General features: G+C 40.6%; 1 protein-coding gene and 1 pseudogene across 1 annotated transcript in view; both read right to left on the minus strand.

Moving 5' to 3' along the window:
- Window positions 1–21,052, minus strand: part of Unc13c (unc-13 homolog C) — a 427,544-nt gene that overhangs the window by 310,057 nt on the left and 96,435 nt on the right. The gene's annotated exons all lie outside the window — the stretch shown is intronic.
- On the minus strand, window positions 14,693–19,817 carry LOC130872616 (60S ribosomal protein L34-like; annotated as a pseudogene).

Raw genomic sequence — 21,052 nt, forward strand, 5'->3', positions numbered from 1 at the left:
AATACCAGGTCAGAGACAGGGATGAAGCGAGTGATCATTTATTTTTCCTCAGTTGTGGACTGAGATGGGTCACTGCCTGGAATTTATGTATTAATATTCCTTGCTTGTTCTTCAGCCATGTCCCAGGCCTCTAACTAAGAGATCGGTTGTCTCTGCCTCTCCACGATCAGTTTCTGTGTGTCTTGAGGTCTGCTATCTGGTCTTCTGAGTTTGGTAAATATCTTGTGCAGAGACAATCATGTGTTGAGACAGATTTGCTCCTTAAGTAAAATATCATTCCCACATTTCTGTAGCATATGGACATGAAACCCTATGGTACAGTCCCTGGTTTTATCCTAACTCTCAAATTTAGCAAATGGCCATGAGTGAAAACTGTAGGCTCCTGGGCTGTTAGTACAGTAACATGCTGCACCTCTGCATACAAATCTTAGTGATTTTACTCCGATGTGTGAGCAAATTCTGACCCTTTACACTGAGAATGGGTAACTACTTCCAGAGAAGAAAAGGATCAAGGGTTGAACACGCCTATCCCTTGAGCATGCCTATCCCTCCTGGAAATTCTGTTTAGTCAACATCTCCCTTTGTAGATGCTACCATGAAACCCAGGCTATTTAAGAGTCTAACAGTTACTCTGCAGGGTACATGCTGACAAACTTTGCTTCGAGTCACTTAATTTGAAGCCATTCGTGAGATGCAGGCTAACCTCACTTGGGTTGAGAAAGACCATGTGGGAAAAGGATGAGAAGGAGATTCTGTCTCCTTCTAGGGAAACTTAGCTCCCATTTCAAACCAACCAAACTGGCTTTAAATTGTTCTACACACACACAGCTGGAGCCAGCATGCCACTTAGTATAGAGCCCAGTACTTGGCTCAGTACAGTTGAAAACATAGTGTTTTGTTTCTTAAAAAATTAAATACTGTTGTGAATTTTAAAAAACAAAATAATATACTCAAGGAAACTTAGCATAAGCAAAAAATTCGTAATAAAATATTCCTGTAGAGGCACAGGCCACAAATCAGAGAAGAACAAAGCAGAAAAGAAGGGTGGGGATGCTGAAGAAAGAGAATGTTTAAATACAGCCTTAATACAGTCAAGGGAATAGGATTTTGTCTGTTATAATAGAAAAATCACTCTCTAGAGGATGAAATGTAATGGATGTTCTACATTACTAATTCAGGAAGAGAAGGAATATGTAATAATAACTATATATACATGGCAATAACTCTGTGTAATGTTATAATATTGAGGGAGCACTCTGCAAGCTTTGTTTGGTAATTCAACATGCCTGAGACTGTGCATGTCACATTTAAATTAATAGTAAAAACTGCTTTCAAGTTAATCACCAGGAAACAGATGCATAGATGATTATACAGAGAAGCAAAGTAAATGCACATATGATTTCTGTTCTCCTGAGTTGCTTTACAGTCCCCCATTGACCTCTCAGTGGGGTGACTATGCTAGCATCCACTGTACAGTCACCTGCTTCAGGTTTGCTCCACAAATCTGCTGGTTAACAAAATGCTTGAATTCTCAAATCTTTCATATGAAACAGAAAAGGATGGCATAGACCCAATGCACATTAGCTACTTCCCGAGTTTTTCTATGCAGTAAGGACTGATGAGAGACACTCCCAGACAAACGAGCTACTCAGAAGGGATTCAGATCAGCCAAGACTTAAAAGATGCACTGCCCAACCCGTGGAGCTGCCTGAAAGCTGTGTATTGAGACCCGGTTTCTAGCATTTTTGATCTATCACCCATGTTGGAGTAGGCTTTGGTGATAGAGCTGACCTTGAGTCATTTCTATGTCTATAGGTAACTCTTCACATATACTACGGTAAGCAACTCCAATGAAACGCATTTGTTCACCAATCAGACATTGTGGTATCTTCACTTCGGCCTGTCATCAGTTCCCTGTCTGGGGTGAGGATTTATCTCTTCATTTATCTCTAGGAATACTGTGACATAACAGTGTTGCAGCCCGAACAATTTCCTTGATATATGAGGGGGTAACCTAAATATGTGTTAGCATTGTCAAATATAGTTACTTTAAGATTATCCCCTGGAATGCCTTTGAGGCACTTTATATGTGCAGATTTCTAGGTGGATTAACAGTAGAATATTGGTCTCGGTGCTACTGAAGATCCCATGACAGGGAATTCTAAACTGTCTTCCTCTTAACCTGAAGGCTGCTGGACACACTAGTGGTTCTATAGGATCGCAAGTTAGCTCCTACAAATAGTTCATCTTTTCGCTCCACAGAGCACCCTGGAGATCATAACTGTGTGGCTAATACAAACCTTCACTTTTGGTCTGACATCTCTGTCCCAAAATATTAGTACACTAAAGCACCTTACCTCAGTTGTATTTTAAAACTATTTTGTAGTATTACATTTATTCTCAGTGTCAGATTCTCATGACACTGCTTTTCAAGCTAGTTTTTTCTTCTCCTTGGTCTTATAGGGATACACGTTATTAGAATTCTATCTTGGTCCTTAAGAACTTCCTGATAAAGGAAAAAGTTCAGTCGTTTAAGCCATGTTCTTACCTCATATGCTGTTATCTAATATTTATAGAAACAGTACTGTGAGGTGAGAATACAAGTTAGAGAAAATATCGACGGTAATGCGGCCACGATTACGCTCTTCTCTAAACTCAAAGAGGTATAATGTAAAAAGGTATAGAATTTAATATTTGATAGGTGATAATAAAGCCAGAAACTTCAATAGAATCTTCTTATATCTTTCAGGAGCCATTTACTCATGGTGTGATTTAAGGGGAAAAAGTAGACCTATGCATTATGGAAACACTTAGCAAAACTGCCAAAGAAATAAAACTGTACAGCATTAAAAGATGGATGTTGAGGGAGAGAGAAAGTCTATTTTTTTGAGCAATGTGTACCCTAGTAGGTTGTCCATATTCTTATGAATGACTCAGACTATACACATATGGGCATCACTAGTTGCCCTCAATGGGTTAAAGAAAGACACAAATTTGGGGACTAGACATGGAGAGGTCTAGGAGAATTAGGTGGGGAAGAGACAGATACCATAAAAGTGCATTCTATACATGTATGAAATGCTCAAAAATAAATTAAAAATATTTCAAAAGTATTACAGCTAAAAAGAATTTAAGCTGAATATCCTTCCAGAATCATTTAATACATATTGATTCTATTCCATGAAGTTGAGGTGAAACACAAATTTTTAAAAGTATACACTGTCAAGGAGAGGTTTTCAAAGTAAGGAGTATGGAAAGAGAATTCAATACATGTGATTCATTATTTTTGGTGCTAAATGTGCTCCCTAATCAAGAAAATTTCAGTGAATGGTGAAATTCATTACGGTTATACTCCTGTTCAATACGGTTCAGTATATGATCATATCATGTGTAATCATAGCAATACTTCACCATGTCATCTGAAGTCCGGTTAGGTGGGTAGCCCTGCTCATGAGTTCACGTGTCAGAGTAGTGCTGAGTCCCTATAAAGATGTTTGACCCTGCTTTCGGTTTCTACACATTTCCCTTGGGAGGGGTGAAAGTCACTGAACCACAACAGCATCTGTGGCGAAAAACCACGCATGCCCTGTGCCCTTCTCTCTGCTCACAATTATCTTCATTTCCTTGCTAACTGAGGAGATACCTGTGCAGTGGTCAAGTTCAAAGTGTAAGGCCCCCTATGTTATAACAGCCTGGCCTTCTTCTGGACCAGATGTCGTGGTTTTCATGTTGTGGTTGTATCATCATGGAGTGGCATTTCCCCTGAACATTTTATCCTTCCTTCTTTATACTTTCCCCTTATTTTTGCTGCTTGGAAGCTATTGATTTAGTGAATTCAAGTCCTACACAGTCTATTCTAACATTCTCCATTTTGGGGGGACCCAGGTTAACAGTCCACTGAAGCCAAAAAGACAGTGTGATTAAAATATTTATAGGTTTTACAGGAAGATATAGAGAGATACACTTAGGTTTCTAAGTTACTGCTTCAACATTAGTTTTTCCAAGGAATTTCACCTGAAACATAGACCAGGTCTAGGTATTAAGGAAGTAATACTTTGCTTTTATTAGCAACTTAGAACTCCATACAAAGAAATGTTGATGGAAAATATGATCTAATACTTTCCAAACTTACCAACCAAGATGCCATTGAATATAATTTAAAAATAAATGGCGCTCTAGGGATGGCTCAGCAGTTAAGAACATGTGTTGTTCTTTTTTTAAAATTTATTTATTTCTTTATTAAAGATTTCTGCCTCCTCCCTGCCACCACCTCCCATTTCCCTCCCCCTCCCCCAATCAAGTGCCCCTCCCTCATCAGCCCTAAGAGCAATCAGGGTTCCCTGCCCTGTGGGAAGTCCAAGGACCACCCACCTCCATCCAGGTCTCGTAAGGTGAGCATCCAAACTGCCTAGGCTCCCACAAAGCCAGTACGTGCAGTAGGATCAAAAACCCATTGCCATTGTTCTTGAGTTCTCAGTAGTCCTCATTGTCTGCTATGTTCAGCGAGTCCGGTTTTATCCCATGCTTTTTTCAGACCCAGGCCAGCTGGCCTTGGTGAGTTCCCGATAGAACATCCCCATTGTCTCAGTGTGTGGGTGCACCCCTCGCGGTCCTGAGTTCCTTGCTCGTGTTCTCTCTCAAGAGTCCATGTGTTGTTCTTACAGAGGACCCATGTTTGATTCTTAACACCCACACCAGTTGTTCATAACCACCTGTAACTCCAGTTGCATGATTTCTAATGATTCTGGCCTCTGTGGGCCTCTGTACATATATGCCCTTCTCCCCACATCATTAAAAATAAAGTTGACCTTGAAATATTATAATGAGTAATAAAGAGTATTGATACTTTAATTGATGAATTGACATGGTTGTCGAAGTCCTTCCTGAAAGAACAATGCCTTGCCTCCATTAACCTCTGACTCAAGCAGCTTGGGAAAAGAGGATTCGTTTGCATCAGGGAGACTCAACTCAAAACTGCAGGTTTGGGCTAACCATGTATGTGGGCAAGTAAGCTACTGCTGTTGATCCTACATTGGCCACAGTGGACCGACAACTCTTGCTTTTATTGTGGAGTAAAGCACACTGCCACTCAACTGTGTCCCCAGCTCTTAAGCGTAACTTATATTTAAATTTTTATTTTAATTATGTGCATGTAAGTGCATTTGTTTGTGGGTTTGTGCACATGAGTACAGTCTAAGTGGAGGCATGAAGAGGGTGTTAGATCCCCCAGGACCCACAGCTCCAGGCAGTTGTGAACTTCTTGACATGTGTGCTGGGAATCGACCTCGGGTCCTCTGTAAGAACAGCAAGTGCTCTTAATCGCTGAGCTATTATTCCACTCTAGTTCTAGTTTATTAATGTAGTTTGTTTATCAGGTATTTGTAGAAAAATTGGGGATCATCTGTGAGGAAATCATGGGCAATCATAGAATGTACATTCAAAGTATCAACAATCTAACATAGTTTAATGTATAGAATGCATATTAAAACAAGGACTTGTAGTCTTTTTCAATGAATGCTGTTTCTTCCTCAGGAAAAAAATGACATTTTAGGGGAAAAGCAGACCAAAAAACCATTACTAATATTTTTATATAAGAAGGGATATTTGACAGTCTCTCTGCTTTACTTATAATAATGACGGCATTACTAAAAGCCAGATAATGTATTTCTATTGCTTCTATAGTGTTTATATTGTAGTAGGATTTGCCCTTCACCAGATGTAACCCTTGGTTCTGATAGTACTCATGCACCATGAGTAAAATGATTTTGTTTTTCCCATTTTCTCCATATTACCTGAGATATTCTGTCTGAGAATTCCATTATTAGAAACTCTTTCTAGTCCATTAACATGTATATTTTTCATGTATAAATGCTTGCCCCCTGGAAATCTATTAAGAGGTTATCAGATGTGGCTATCACAACAGAGACAGGTAGTTGTTTATTTTTTTCAACAGATATTTGACAGCACGGCATTATCTAAAAGAAACAGGAATGCGTTCTAGCAGCATAAAATTTTTCAAAAAGCATATCTATGATGCTCCTGTTATAGGCTGTGCACTAAGCCAGGTGCAGGAATACAGTGATTAAAATCCAAGGGTATGACCCTCTTTGATAGGAAAACTGTCACCTTGTGGGAGAGGGGATGGCTATCAGACAGATTATCACATAAAGCAGGCAGACTGAAACTGTGACGTGTTCCCTGAGGAAGAAACAGCAGTTGTTATGAGAGTGAGCAGGGAACTTGCTATCAACTTTCCATGCAGAGAAGATGGGTCCCATAAGCAGGGGACTGTGGTGTGTGCAGGGACTGGTAAACAGAGAGTGTGTGCCAGAAACTACTCCAAGGAGTGACAGCAGAAAGATTGAATTCCTAACCCTCTGAAGTACCACTGTCACCTCCGAGGAGAGTGCAGGAGGTGACAGAAGGCAGGAGAAGAGGGTGGAGAGGTGCCCAGTTAACTGTACTGGGTTGCATTTCTCAATACCACGTGGACCAATGGATGTTCACAAAGAATGTATCCCCAAACTCCAGTAGCCAACGGAAACTGCTGGGATCAGTGAAAGAAAGGAAAAAGGTGGAATGGGCAGCTACTACGTTAATAAACAAGCGCATAAAGAATAACTTTCACCCTTTAAAAAAAGGCTGAGAATTATGAAATCTGTTGACATTTCATTAGTGTCTAAACTCAAAACAGCTAAGAGGACGTCAAGCGTGTGGGCATTACATGTATTTCCATCTAGCAAGCTTGTGAGCTGTCCATCAAAGCTTTTAACCAGATAAGGTCTCCTAATCAATCTTTCAGGATTTTTAGAAAAGACCATTTTCAACCATGCTGAAGTTCTTTCTTTAGCAAATGTCCACGTTTTTGCTGTTGTCTACCGGGTTCTCCATGTTCACTATGCAGACCTACTGTAATGTTTCTGTTTCTTTCAGTCTTGATGCCTTTCTAGTTTGTAGTGACTGCAGACGTTTGCTTTCCACTGCTCTGATGTTGTATCCACCGGGTGGGACCCTCAGTCTGTGACAACTTACAGTCATCACTTTCACTGATTCTTGGTGACCACTGTTGACTAGACAAGTCACTTGTTACATGTTGTTTACCACAATTTATCCTAGAATATTGTTTTGATTTTTTTTTTTTTTTTTTTTTTTTGGTTTTTCGAGACAGGGTTTCTCTGTGGTTTTGGAGCCTGTCCTGGAACTAGCTCTTGTAGACCAGGCTGGTCTCGAACTCACAGAGATCCGCCTGCCTCTGCCTCCCAAGTGCTGGGATTAAAGGCGTGCGCCATCACCGCCTAGAATATTGTTTTAAGGAGCTTTCTTAGATATTTTTCTTTTAAATTTCTAAAATTGTAAAATTTAAAATTCTAAACTGTAAAATTCTTTTTTTTTCCTGCTCTTGAATTTAATAAATTTGTTAGGGTTATAGTATGTATATTTATAAATTATAGTTTAAAATTAGGGTTGCAGGTTAAGCCATTTAAGCACAAAAGTAAGCCACTTATGAGCTGTTCAAGAAAAAAAACTACTTCCCTTGTCTACTGGGCAGAAACTTGCATTTCCTTCGGCTCTGACACTACTTAGATTGAACACCCTTAAAAAAATCCGTATAAGCAAAACCAATTACAATAGAAAGTTAGTGTGAGGTACCAGTCAAGGAGCCGGAGATAGTTAGTGTCTAGTATAGTGGTATATTACTTGTATTTTAATAAATAAATCATGACCAGAGGCAAAGCTAAAATCACTAGAGGCCAGGTAATGGTGACACACACCTTTAATCCCAGGATTTGGGAGACAGAGGCAGATGAATCTCTGTGTGTTCAAGGCTACCCTGGGCTACATAAGATCAATGCAGAAACAAATCCAGATGGTGGTGGCTCACACCTTTAATCCCAGCACTAGAGAAAATATAAAACTGGAGGAGAGAGAGACTTAGTCTGCTTAGACTACTCAGTCTTGGTAGAGGTAAGACTTCTCTGGTGGTTTGGTTGCTTTGCTTTCCTGGTTTTCGGGTTGAACCCCAATATCGGTCTCTGGGTTTTTATTATTCATGCTACAGTCCAGCAACGAATTTACAATAACTGTAAATACACATTTTAATAATAATAAAATTAATAATACATTTATAAATTGTAAGCTAGAAGGAAGGGGTTGTATTGCTGATGTAGTCACTGTACTCTGGAAGTCAAAACAGCTCCAGTGTGCACATGATCTGTATAAAGTTGGGCCTGTTAGTATTCTGTCACAGAGCTGGGGCAGGGGGCTCAAGAGGCCCCCACACCCCCTGAAGATCTACAGGCAGCTAGTGGTAGCTGCGAGAGAAGAGATTTTTTTTCAGGGGTGTAGGCACGGGCAGGTTGCCTGTGCTCCTGTAAATAGCCCCACCCATGCTCCTATGGGCAACCCTCGTGAAACTCATTGGGTGACTTTTAAAAACACAGGAAAGGAGAAATGCGGCTATTTGGTAATAGAAAGGGTATCGATGGAAATGAGGGGATCAAAAGAGGGTGACGAATTGCATAGGCTCAAAATACTTTCTATGCATGTATAACAATGTCACGAAACCAATTATATATTAATATATGCTAACCTAATAACAAACTGCATACATTATATTGTTGAACTTTGATAAAATCATCAAAGTATTTGGAGCAAGCAGAAGTCCAAAGAAGACTCTAAAAATTATTATTATTATTATCATCATTATTGTTTGAGATTCACATTTCTCTATATTTTACAAAAGCTGAAGCCGGTGTGAATCTGGCCCGATGCTCTATACCGGACTACACTGGTGTGAAGCAGGCTTCGAGTATTCTTCCTCCTTTACAACCACTGAAACCAGTGTCAAAATCTGATTGGAAAGGGAACCAGAGAGTTATTTTTGAGAGGTGTAAAACAATCAGCTAATGAACTAAATGTAAGCTAAAAAGTATGGACAATGTGTAGAGAAAGACTTGGCAATTTATTATCTAACAGTCAGGGGATATCTAATTATTGCAACTGGTCTCAAAGGACAAAAACATAATAAAAGAAGTTGATTAAAATTTAGGGCTCTGTCTGATTAAAACATAAAAAAAAAGAAGTACCCTGATTGAACAATAGAGGGTAATAAAGCGAGTTTGAGAGGGAGAGAACTTTTCAGTATTATCGCTGGGTTACTTTCCAGAGTAAAGTCACTAAAGTTCAAATGTCTTCCCTCTGATAGCGTGGGACTCACCTAGGTAATTAAGGATAACTTCTGGTCTGCCTTCCATGACTCACTGTAATATAAGCCCAAGTTGTTGCATGTCTAGATTCTGTCATTACATGTGAGCCTGATATTAAACCAAAGAGGTGGACTTTTCTCAGTAGTGAAATCACTAAGGACCACAGTTTTAAATATAGTTGTAACTGTAGGTAGACATTATGTGGGTCACTGTCTAGAGCCACCTCATTATTTTTTGAACTACGTATTGTTTATTGTTATTAACACGTTTTCATGAAAATATTTTCATTTCTATAGTAAATATTACTGCATAATATAATTTCTATGTTTCTAAACCCACATTGTTAAAGGATAGAATAACAATCAAAGTCTCCAGAAAAAGGTAGTGGTGTCACACAGGCAAGGCACATGCGGATTCAGAACCAGCACCAATAAGGCTCTCCCATTGGCCCTCCTAATTGCCCAGGAGCAGGGAAGCATAGAAAGGAGAATGCTGGGTATCAGCAGGAGCCTGTGCTTCAGCCGAATTGCAAATCCTTGATGACAGAGTCATGCAACTGCCTGGGAAAGTCAGAAGCTCAAGGATAACCAGGAAAAGGCATATGGGGTTCAGTCTCGGACAAAACAAGAATACACCAAGACAAAAAGGCAAGCTCTGAACTGATAGAAATAAATACTGAGTTATTTGTTCCATTTTGAGAAAAATCTGGATGGATTTTAATTATTCCTGTTCATGGGGAAAGGTTAAATTAATAAATACTTCAGTTTTCCAGCTATGGTTTAGCTGGTTAAGATCACTGACCCTGGTTTGTCTTCCACCACCATCAAATGAGGCAAGTAGCTGGGAAGTGAATCTTTGTGCTGTGACTAACATGCAAATTCAAGAATTCCACTACCCAGGTCTCCATTGGCCAGCCTGGTCTTTCTACTGATGATTCAGCTTGTAGACATGGCCTCTAGATGAAATACAGATGGAGTAGATTGTGTTTTCACGACAAGCCACAGCATGTGAATTATCTGGGTTGGTTTTTTTTTTTTTGTTTGTTTGTTTGTTTATTTGTTACCCAACATGGCTTCTCTCTGTCCTATTGACTGACAGATGTCAAAATTAAGATATTTTCCCTCTTCATAATGAACACTTAAGTTTCATCAAAATACTGCTTGTTTTTTAAAATCTAAATCCACTAACAGGAATCTACCAGAGCTATAGAAATATTGAAAAGACATTAAAACCAACACCAGCCTCGGTGAGATGACTCAGTTGGTAAAGTTACCTACTGCCAATCCTGACAGCCTGAGTTCGATCCCCAGAATCCAGGAGGCAGGAAAGGACTGAATCTGACCTATATGTGCGAGCTGTGGCACATGGGTGCTTGTATGCACATATGCACACACACAAAATAAAAAGAATATTAATGAAAAAATAAGACTATTTACTAGTTACCAATGTGATAAACATCTATTTACTGTGTGCCTGTGTTAAATGTTCACACATATCAATTACTTTTCTACTAACAGCAACCAAATAAAATGGAAAATTTAAAAATGCACACTTCTGCAGAAAAAAGTATTTTCCCCATGGCTATAATTTAGATGGATATTTAGTTTAAAATGTTTTTGAGACTTCTGAGTTTATATAAGATCCCAAACTATTGAGTTCCACTTTTAAATTTAAAAAGAGAGTAAATGAGGGTTTTATTATTGTTTACATATTAACACACAATGGATCTAAAGCTCTCCTAAGGATTGATTGACATCTTGTCACAGTCTCTATGACATAATTACCTGCCTTGCTCCTGATCTAAACAAGGCAGTGTGTACTGTTAGGAAGGTATAATGGTGTCCTTATTTCTGGTTCACTAGTATAGGTTGTTAGGTTTTATGTCATTTTCCCCTAGCTACAACTTCTGTGGAATTGAATTTCAAATCACTAAAGCTTCACCTATGATTTGGGCCGACCGCCCTGGTTATCCATCTAACATTTCTAATTGACAATCATTTCCTATTATTCTTAAACCTAGCATGATAAAAGCTGGGGTCATTGTCTGGCCCTCTGTTTCAATAGCATTCCAAAAACGTTACAGTTGCTAGGTTTCCAAATATAGCAAAGCCCCTGTTTTTGCCTCACACTTCATGCAACAAAGATTAAGTTTTTCAAACCATTGTTTATATCTTTGCTGGCTTCACCCAGCAGGAAACTGAAGTATTGCTTTCAAAGGCGGACAAGGCATGCACCCATGCAATGATACACGAGGAACATTGGAGGTCACCAGGATAATGTCTTCTCATAATACAATAATACCTAAGGGAATGTGAGACTACCAGGGTAATATTTCTCAATACAATGATACTTATATGAAGGCAGAGGCCACTAGGATCTTGCTTTCCCATAATGCAATGGTATCTAACAGAAGATGGAGGCTACCTGGGTTCTGCATTCCCAGAACACCATAATACTTAAGGAAACACTCCAGGACACCATTGGCACTGGAGTGAGATACTAATCCTTCAAGTATTTAGACTAAGTCAGGCAGGTATAAAATCACAGCGAAAACAATCCCATAGTGTTAGCTAATACTTTAGGGATTTCCAATTGGCACCAGCCTGTCTTCAAAATCCATCACACCAGTGACGAACCTAGTACATCTACCAAATAGGAAAGACAGTTCTTATATTCAAGTGATTGCTCCTGACCAAAGTGTAGTAAGAAAAGCCAATCAGTGTATCAAGTGCCCTTTGATATATGCCAGCCACAGGACATGTTTTTACTCTCCAGTCCTATATATTGTGTATGCCATCCTCTCGATCACTTTATTAGCTAAACGAAACAAGCCCAAGAAGAAAGATGGCTGCCTTTATCACGTCTTCTACCCAGATCCTAAGGACCTATAGGATGGACAGGGCTTTTTCACTGAACAAACCTATTGACTTGATGCCATGGGACACATTATTGTCTACTTCTATGAGTTTTTCTCTTTTAAGTCTATTGACATTAGCATTAATATTTTGTCAGACTTTTACTAAGCTTGTGCTATCTGCTCCACTGGTCTGAAGAGTCCAGATGCTAGAGACACTCTAGGTATCCTATCAGCGTGTTTCTACTGTAGCTGGATTGATAGCAAACACAAAATTGCTAGCTATTAATGTATAATAAGTGTGATGTATTGCCAGTAGGGAAATGCTCAGTGGTAGGAAATAGAAAGAAAGATTTTCTAATCAGTGGAAGGATCTGGGTCCAGCTTTGAAAGTAACAACACAAGTGGGCCATCCTGATGAAGATGAGGAAACAGCACTTTACCCAGGCTGTAGCTCCCTGTGACAGGCAGAAGAGAGTTGCAGCAAGGACTGACAATTACAACCAAGGAAATGTACCGGGTAGGGACCCAGACTGAGAGACTACTTTCCCAAGCATGAGACCATGCGTCTTCTTCAGCAGAGCCCCAGAAGAGGGGCTGCATAGTGGAAGTGTGTTGCTCGGGAGGATTTAGTGAGCTAGACACACGTGTTATCTCACAGAAACAACCTAATCCTCAGCTGGGCCAGTCAGATTCTCCAAGGTCATCCAGAGTGGACAGTAATCTGTTCACTTAGAATTTTTCCGGTTTGATGTCTAGAATTCTGCATCTTGGAAAATCCCTCTTTTGTATTCAGAATATTCTACTTCTGAGCATCACAAAGTTGTATCTTTTTGGCACTCTGTATAAAATTATCTGCCCCCTCCAAGGGATACGAAGTTGGGACACATTAAATGATTCTGTGAATATAAAGCAATGTGACTGAAATTCATTGACTGTGGTTTTCAAATCCGTCAGTGAGACAGAGATTCTGTAGTGGTGGCTTCGAATCTACCTATTTCAAATACGTATCCCTCAGCCACTTTTATATATGGATGGATTATACCGTGACACTGTCACCTTTCTGAAAAGGTTTGTACTTGGATTGTTTTTATAGCGACAGTTTGTACAAACCTCAGGCTCTGGCCTTTCCTACCTGGCACTGTTGAGTACGACATCAGGATAATGAGCTGGAGGTACAGTGATGCTTATCATGGCTGACAGAGTTGTGTGAAAGTCCTCAAAGCAAAAGCCATGCCAGGCATGTCTGAGTGCACCTGCTGGAGGAGACTAGTGTCTCTCCAAACATTATGTCTTTCATGCTTCTGACAGATGACTCTGCCCTAGTTGTACAAAAATATACAATGCTGTGAATAGAAGCTCACTGGCTTCCCTCTCCTTTTCCTCTCCAAAGATTTGTTCAACTGCGATTGTTTTAAAAGGCTCAGGCACTCACTACTTTATGATATTCAGAGGCTACTGCAATGCTTCCTATGTGTGACCAGACATTCAGATGTTCAACTACCTCTCCAAACATACCTTGTCTATTACTTTTCAATTCTTTGGGCAAGGACATGAAGCAGTCCCATTGTTTGCCAAAATATCACAAGAATGTAAACCACAGGGTGTATAATACTTCGGATAATGCTTAACAGAATCGATCTAGAAGTGACTATAGTTATCTGAAGATTCTATCAACATTCTATCTGACATCAGTGAAGCCATGAAGTCCTGCAGTCATGCAGTCCCAGTCAAATCTTAGCTTGATATTTAGACCTTACTTCAGCTTGAGCATGCAGCACAGTCTCTAAACCTCAGTTATTTTATTCGTAACATTATCATTTTTTACCTGATTCAAAATTTGCTATGAGAATTAAAGTGAGTGCTACATGGCGCTTCAATATGGGCTGGGTATAACATGTCAAAAAGTATTAGTGATGGGATCATCAGGATAATTATGAATGAGACATTGTTCCATTTTTTACAACACCATCTAAAATGCCTCTTTGTAATGACCTTATCATATTACTATGGTTTCCAAATAGTAAAGGGGGCTTAAGAGCAAGCAGCTTCTTCATCTGCTAGTTGGAGATAGAACCAATGTGTCTTGAGAATTACACCGCTGTTCCAGCAGCAGGCTGTTAAATATTTAAGAAGGTGCTATGGATTGGGGAATTTGGTACTTTAAATGAGGAGTGAAATATTATAAGACTGCAGAAGCATATTATTTTATGAGCTGTGATTATTTTCTTGCTCTGTTGTATCATTATTATATAGGCTACAGAGATAATCTGTTAACTTCCTTCATGGGATATAAAAATGTTTATTAAATAAGACTGAAAATCATGCTAATTGTGTGCTTTCTTGGGAAATATAATGGTCACTCTAGAATTATTAATTACTCCTCATTGAATTTTCTTCTGGCATTTTAAATATTAATTATACTTAATGTGACACTTTGGGAAGAATCAGCAGGGTTAGGAACTAGGGCCTGCATCATAACTTACTCTTGTTTGGTGGGATCACACTTGTGTTTTGGCTTGGTCATTGTGGTGGTTTGAATAAGAATGAACCCCATAGGCTCATACATTTGAACACTTGGTAGAATTGTTTGGGAAGAATGAGGAGGTGTGTCCTTGTTGAAGGAGGTGTGTCATGGGGGCAGGCTCTGAGGCTTCATAAGCCTTCTGTCATCTCTATTGTATCTTCTGTTTCCTGCTTGTGAGAGGTCTGATCTTAGCTGCTGCTGCAGCTGTCTGCTGTCATCTGAAACCAAAATATCTAACTATAAAAGCCCAGTTAAATGTGTCCCTTTATAATGTATCTTGATCAAGATGTTTTTATCACAACAATAGAAAATAAACTAATATAGAAGTTGGTGCTAGGATGTCAGATTTTTTTAAAAGAACCTGACCATATATATATTGTCTGTTTTGTTTTTGTGGGATGTGGAAGATCTTGGGACTTTGGACTAGAAAAGTAGTTGAAGGCTATGAGCAGAACACAGTAGGCCATGCTAGTAATTTCTCAGAAGACAGTAGTGCAGAGAACAGTACAGACTGTGGAGATCAGCTTAGGAGGTTTCGGAGGGGGCAATATTAACATGTGGGCCCAATATATTTCTTGTGACATTTTGATGAACAGTGGGGGCTGCTTTCTGCCCTTGTCCAAAGAGTTTGCCTAAGGCTAAATTTAAAAGTAATAGGCTAATTTCTTTGGCAAAGGAGATTTCAAGAAAGCTTTGTTATTGACCCTGTCATGTGGTTATTAGTCATCATGCTTAAACAAGCTACCATGAAAAAGAGCAAGTAGGGCAAAAAGAAACACAAAATGTACAGTTTGAAGAGATTTAAAAAACAAAAAAAAATTAATGTTGTCACCAGGACTTGTGCTGAAAGAATAAAGGAGAGGCCCTATCTGAATTGGAATAAAGGGAGGGGTGCTCTTGGGGCAAGACCCTACCCAACTAGGCTTCCAGACTATGAGAGTAAATACCTAAAAAACGGTCTGCTCTTAGAAAGCAACAATAGACAAAAACTGCTGCAAATGTGCATCAAAAGCACCAGACCCTTCCCAATTGGGCAGCATCATTCACATGGCCGTGACTCTAGAGTCATGAATGCACACGAGGAAAGGGGTTCTAGAATCCTCCCCAGGTAAGGAGAGCTGATGAGGCCAGAAAGTATGGCAGGGCAGTTCCTTCATGAAGGTCCTGAGAGGGCAAGAAGCCTTAAGAGGCCACTCTGTAAAGCTGTGAAAGGGAATTCTGCATTCCCTTGGAGACCTTAAGATGCTGGAGATGCCAGAATCATGGGCTATCTGCCAAAGGAAAGCTGCCTACAGGGAGTTTAACTAGTCCAGGTATGTTGACGGCAGCAAAGACAGAAGGATAGAACCATATAAACCCTCTGATACCAGACAAAGTTGTAGGATTTGAATTTTGTCCTGCAGGATTTCCATCTTGTTTGGTCCAGTATTTTATCACTATGTCTATAACCCTACCTTTTGAAATGTGTGTGTGTGTGTGTGTATGTTTGTGTGTGTGTGTGCGTGCACGTGTGTGTGTGTGTACATATATATACATACACACAGAGACATATATAATTCTGTGTCATTGATTTTTGATTTTACAGGGCCCTTTGAAGAGATTGCCTGAAGTCTCAGAAGGGACTTTGGGCTTCAAAAAGGGTTGAGACTGAAAGACTATGGGGGAATTTAAAATTGGACTATGTACATTTTGCATTTATGATATTGCCATAAATCAGTGGGGGCAGGGAATGGAATGTGGTTGTTTGAATGAGAATGCCTCCCAAAGGATCATATATTTGAATACTCAGTCCCTAGTTGGTAGACCTGTTTGGAAAGGATTGGGACATATGGCCTCGTTTGAAGAGGTATACCACAGGGGTAAACTTATGTTCAAAGGCCTCCCATCACCCCCAGTGTGCTTGCTGACTCCTGCTTGTGAGATGTGAGCTCTCAGCTGCTGTTTCAGCTGCCTGCTGCCGTGCCTTTGCTACACTGTCATGGATACTAATCCTCTGAAGCTGTAAGCCCGGTTAAATGCTTTCTTTATAAGTTGCGCGGGTCATGGTGCTTTGTCACAGCAATAGAAAGGAAATGAACACAGTTTCGAACATGGGTCATTCTACTCCTCACAACAGGTTACATTTTCTACAGTTATATAACTGACCCCTTTTAAGGAGCGCCTGAATACTGATTTCATGAAGATGGAATTTTCTTCTCTTTCATCTAGAAGGTGTTAGAAGATTAAGCTGGATTCTGTGTGATGTATTTTAAACTCTCAGATTTATTCATGAATGTGAGGCAAGCCAGAGATGGAGAGATGTGCCTTGAAGTTTTGAATATGTAAATGTTCACCAAGTTGATCACAGAGAAGCTTCTGGAAAAATGTGGTGTGTCTAGTAGTAATTTCCCTCAACAAGCATATTCTCCTCAAGGCTATTATCTGGCGATTCTCTGGGGTAATATTTTGCTGTGTAGCGCAGGTTGGCTGCACGTTTGCAAACCCACCCCCCCTTCTTCAGCCTGCTGAAAGGATGACCAGGGAGGTTACTATAGCTGCCACTCTCCTGAAATTCCTTAACAAAGAATCTAAGTCTTCCAAGGATGAACTTTTCCCACAGGCTGCTGTGTTAGGTAGACCTCCTATGATGCTCCAAGGCCAAAGAGAAGATGGCCCGCACTGGATAAAGTCGGGTTTTTTTGTTGTTGATCCCGAGGAAGAAAATCTTTGAATGGGGTCAGGATGGTGAGGTTGAGGATTATGTTTATGGCCTTGATTTTTCTGAAAAGGGATCAGCCTTGCGAGTTGTACAGGGTATGACTGACATCACTGAAACTGACAGGATTTTACTAAGCACCCAGTCTGGAAAGTACAAGACGTAAGTTATCTTCTAACAAATTAACAAGAGTTACTAGCCTTACAAAGCAGGGGAAAATGAAACTTTTGTTGGATTTTTCATTTGCTTGTTTGTTTGAGATGGGATATTGTATAATCCTGGCTAGCCTCAAAATCATTATTTTGCTGAGTGTGACCGTGAGTTCCTGACCCTCCTGGCTATGTGGAATTCAGGTGTGTACCATCACGTCCAGTTCAGGTCTTGCTAGGGAGCAGCTGCAAGACTGTGAGTGCTAGGCAAGCACTCTACCACATGAGCCACATCCCAAGTTTCTGGGGTGTGGTTTAGACTGGCGCTTAGTTACCTAACAGAAAAATCAGGCCCTAGCTGAGCTAACCGTGCTGTGCATATTGATTATGCCAGCAGTGTTGAAGGTGGTTGTGATCATCCAAAGGGAAGAGGATTTAGTATGGGTGTGGAGTCACCCTCTGAGAACACGGCATCTAAAAACTGTATGTATCTTCCTTAAGCGACAAAGAATTTTCATGCAAAAAAAAAAAAAATTCCGGGTTGCGTTTATCCCCATTCATGGGTGTCATAAATTACAGCGGTAAAACTTGATTGGTGTATTGGATAAAGTATGCCCGCTCTGAAGGAGTACTTCATGGAAGCCAGCGGGCATCTGCTGTCTGTGCTGTGAGTGTATGGCAGAGCCAGGAGTTGCTCTTTCCTTACACACCTCTTTCAGCTTCCATCTCTACCTCTGGCATAACTGTGCCTGGAACTGGCTGATATGTTTTCTCTGCAATCCTTTAATCCAGCTACGCTCCTTCAAATGACTATTCAATTTTAGAAAGTAATAGGTGCTACATGAATGAAAAAGGCAAATGAGAGCATGGGAGGATGAATGCTGCGTTCTTTTTATAAAATAGAGACAGAAATCACGAAAGCTATTCGAATTCACACAGAAGGATCAGCGTTTCACGGCGCAGATGAAGACGGGTTGGTATGCGCTTCTGAGTAGGAGAAGAGTGTGTAAAAGGAGACTACTCTTCAATAGCACAGAGCCTGGACACAACATGAGCTGAAGAAACAAACCATAGCTGAGGTCAATGGCAGTGTGGACGGAGGCTAAAAATATAGATTTATGATTAGAGTATTGGGCAACAATGAACTGTGAAATTGGTCTCTGTTTCTATCCCAGAATTTTCCTGAAGTTAACTATCTCTAATCCAGTCCTATTCTAAAGCAAGCTCTTTGCTTTAAAAGGAAGGGAAATACCCTGAGAAGCACCTAATTGGAAGTTAGAGTCGGGGGTTTCCTCTTTCCTTATCCCATGACCCGTATTAGTGTGACTGGCACAGATTGTATGATGTGGTCTCACTGCCAAACTCTTGGAGACCTTCAAGCAGGGGGTGGAGAAATATAAACACAAAAGCAATACTAAACTTCTGCCAGGAATTCAGAAAAATTCATCCAGTTGAATGAATACTGTATGCCCCTGACTCAAGGTAGATCATAGAACAAGAGAACTGTTGCAATCCAGGTGAGTCAGAAAACAAAAACACCAGGAAGCATTGACTTGTGTGCATTTGCAAGTCATGCTCATGGAAACAATTGAGCAGCCTTGGAAATCTGAGATTCTTTTTTCTCTCCCAGGAGAATCATTTAAAAATGAAGTCAGACTACAACGCCCCCTTTCCCCCTCCCTGAGAGTCTCTCAAAAGCTGTTCTCCATTTTTCTTCCTTCCTGCTCTGATTTGCCTCCTCTCACCAGGGCCTTTTTCCTAACAAGGATGAAGAATCCTGCTACTGGTGTTGGAAGATAGCTGTGTGTAAGGAAACAGAGGCAGGCCATTTCAGAACCATGAAACTGCCACCACATGAGCTAAAGAAGCAGCCATCTTGAGAAGCATTCTGCAGAGAAAAAAATGGAGGAAGAAGAGAAGAGAAATCTCCATTTTGAAACTGTCTTTCTTTACCTCTAGGCTGCAGCATTTTCTTTGAAGTGGCATTTGATTTTTATGACTTAAAAGGCTTCCTATTTTTTTCACTTTCTGACTCTGTCCTTGCACCTTCAACACTTGGACAACAACTTTTCCCTCGGGAAAAGCAGGCTTGATCCTGTCTCAGATGCACGTAGCACATGTGGAACCACCATAGACCCGCTGGTATGCTTCTCTGTTTTAGACAATCTCATCGAGACTTTTGGGCTTATAGCAGGAACCCCCTGAAGTATGGCCGGGCACAGGCCACACATAGATTTTGGTGCTTTTCCCACTTACTTGGTATAAAGGTAAAGACTCCTATTACCAGAGGTTCGGGACAGCCTAGTTTCTGAAAGGCTGTGTTGTAGGAGAGCCTATGATGGTGTGTTAGATGGTGTGAACATTTCCGAGTGCCTCTAAGCAGCATGCCTGGAGAGGAACAAGCTGTAACATTTCTTTAATTCTCCTTCAGACAAGGCTGGTCCTTGGGGAGTGAGGCACAGTCAACCACTGAACTGCTCCTGATGCAGTCAGGGAGACTGACAACAGGTGTCCAAAGAAGGACACTCCAAAGGGTGTCATTCTAATTAAAATGAGGGTTTATATTTGGAAAAGTGTCTCATACCATCTCATCCACAATTATTTACTCAAGTGGTTTTGTTTCGCTGTGGCTGGGTCCCATGGAAGGTAGATTCAGATACTATGATATCTGTTAGAGATGATTTGGTGAGAACATGGTAGTCAGATATCAGCCTTGTGCTGCCGCATCTCCAGAACCCACAATAGTATACATCCCTGAGCTGCCTTCCTCACAGTTAAGACTGGATCTGTGGAGATCATGCAGCCAGCCGCCTACCCCAAGCAGGGCTTCTCCAAGGAGGTAGCCTTCCGCCTGTGGCTCCCTGCAGCTCTGTCCAACAGGTCCTTCTTGTGCTTGGTATCAGGCTCCTCAAACGTAAGCCCTCTTCTTCCAACTGCCTGCTGCCTTTCCAGATGTTAGAACTGCATAATGGGCTTTTGTTGTCTAAATCTGCTCCCTTGCACTTATCACAGAGGCACTCCTCCTGGGCACCTCATGGCAAACTAACAAAGTGCCCATACATGCTTTTTGTATGATTGTTTTCTTTACACTCATGACAAAAATTACCCAAACTTTATCAAACTATCAAAATGTTAGATGCTAGGGACTTCACTGAGATGTGTGACCCCTTCCAGCCCTTCTCCTTCTTCGTATTTTCTCTTTCCTGGTTCCTTTCCCAGAGGCTCTCAGAATCTTCACAGTGACAAAATGGAATCAAGCTTGGCGTATCCTTTCTGGTAGCACCGAGAGAGGATGTCTAAAGAGCCGAGTGAAAACCAGAATGTGGAATCGTTAGCTCTCTGATCCAGTTTCAGGAAGTGTGTGCTGCTTTTCACCAATTCCAGGGAAAGCAGGGAAGGATGGGTATAGCTTAGCTGGAATGGATAAGGGGTGAGAAGAGCACATGAAGGACACATATACAGCCATCAAGGAGCGATGTCTTCCTACTTTTGGAGTTGGATTAGCTCTGAGTTTTCTAGGACAGCAACGTGTGTGATGAAGAAGAATGACAGCCACACTGCCTGGTATCAGGAAAGATGTCAGTTGTTTTCAGAAAAGGTAAAATAAGCAAATATTTCTGA

This window comes from Chionomys nivalis, chromosome 4 (genome assembly GCF_950005125.1).
Source record: "Chionomys nivalis chromosome 4, mChiNiv1.1, whole genome shotgun sequence".
NCBI classification, from domain to species: domain Eukaryota; kingdom Metazoa; phylum Chordata; class Mammalia; order Rodentia; family Cricetidae; genus Chionomys; species Chionomys nivalis.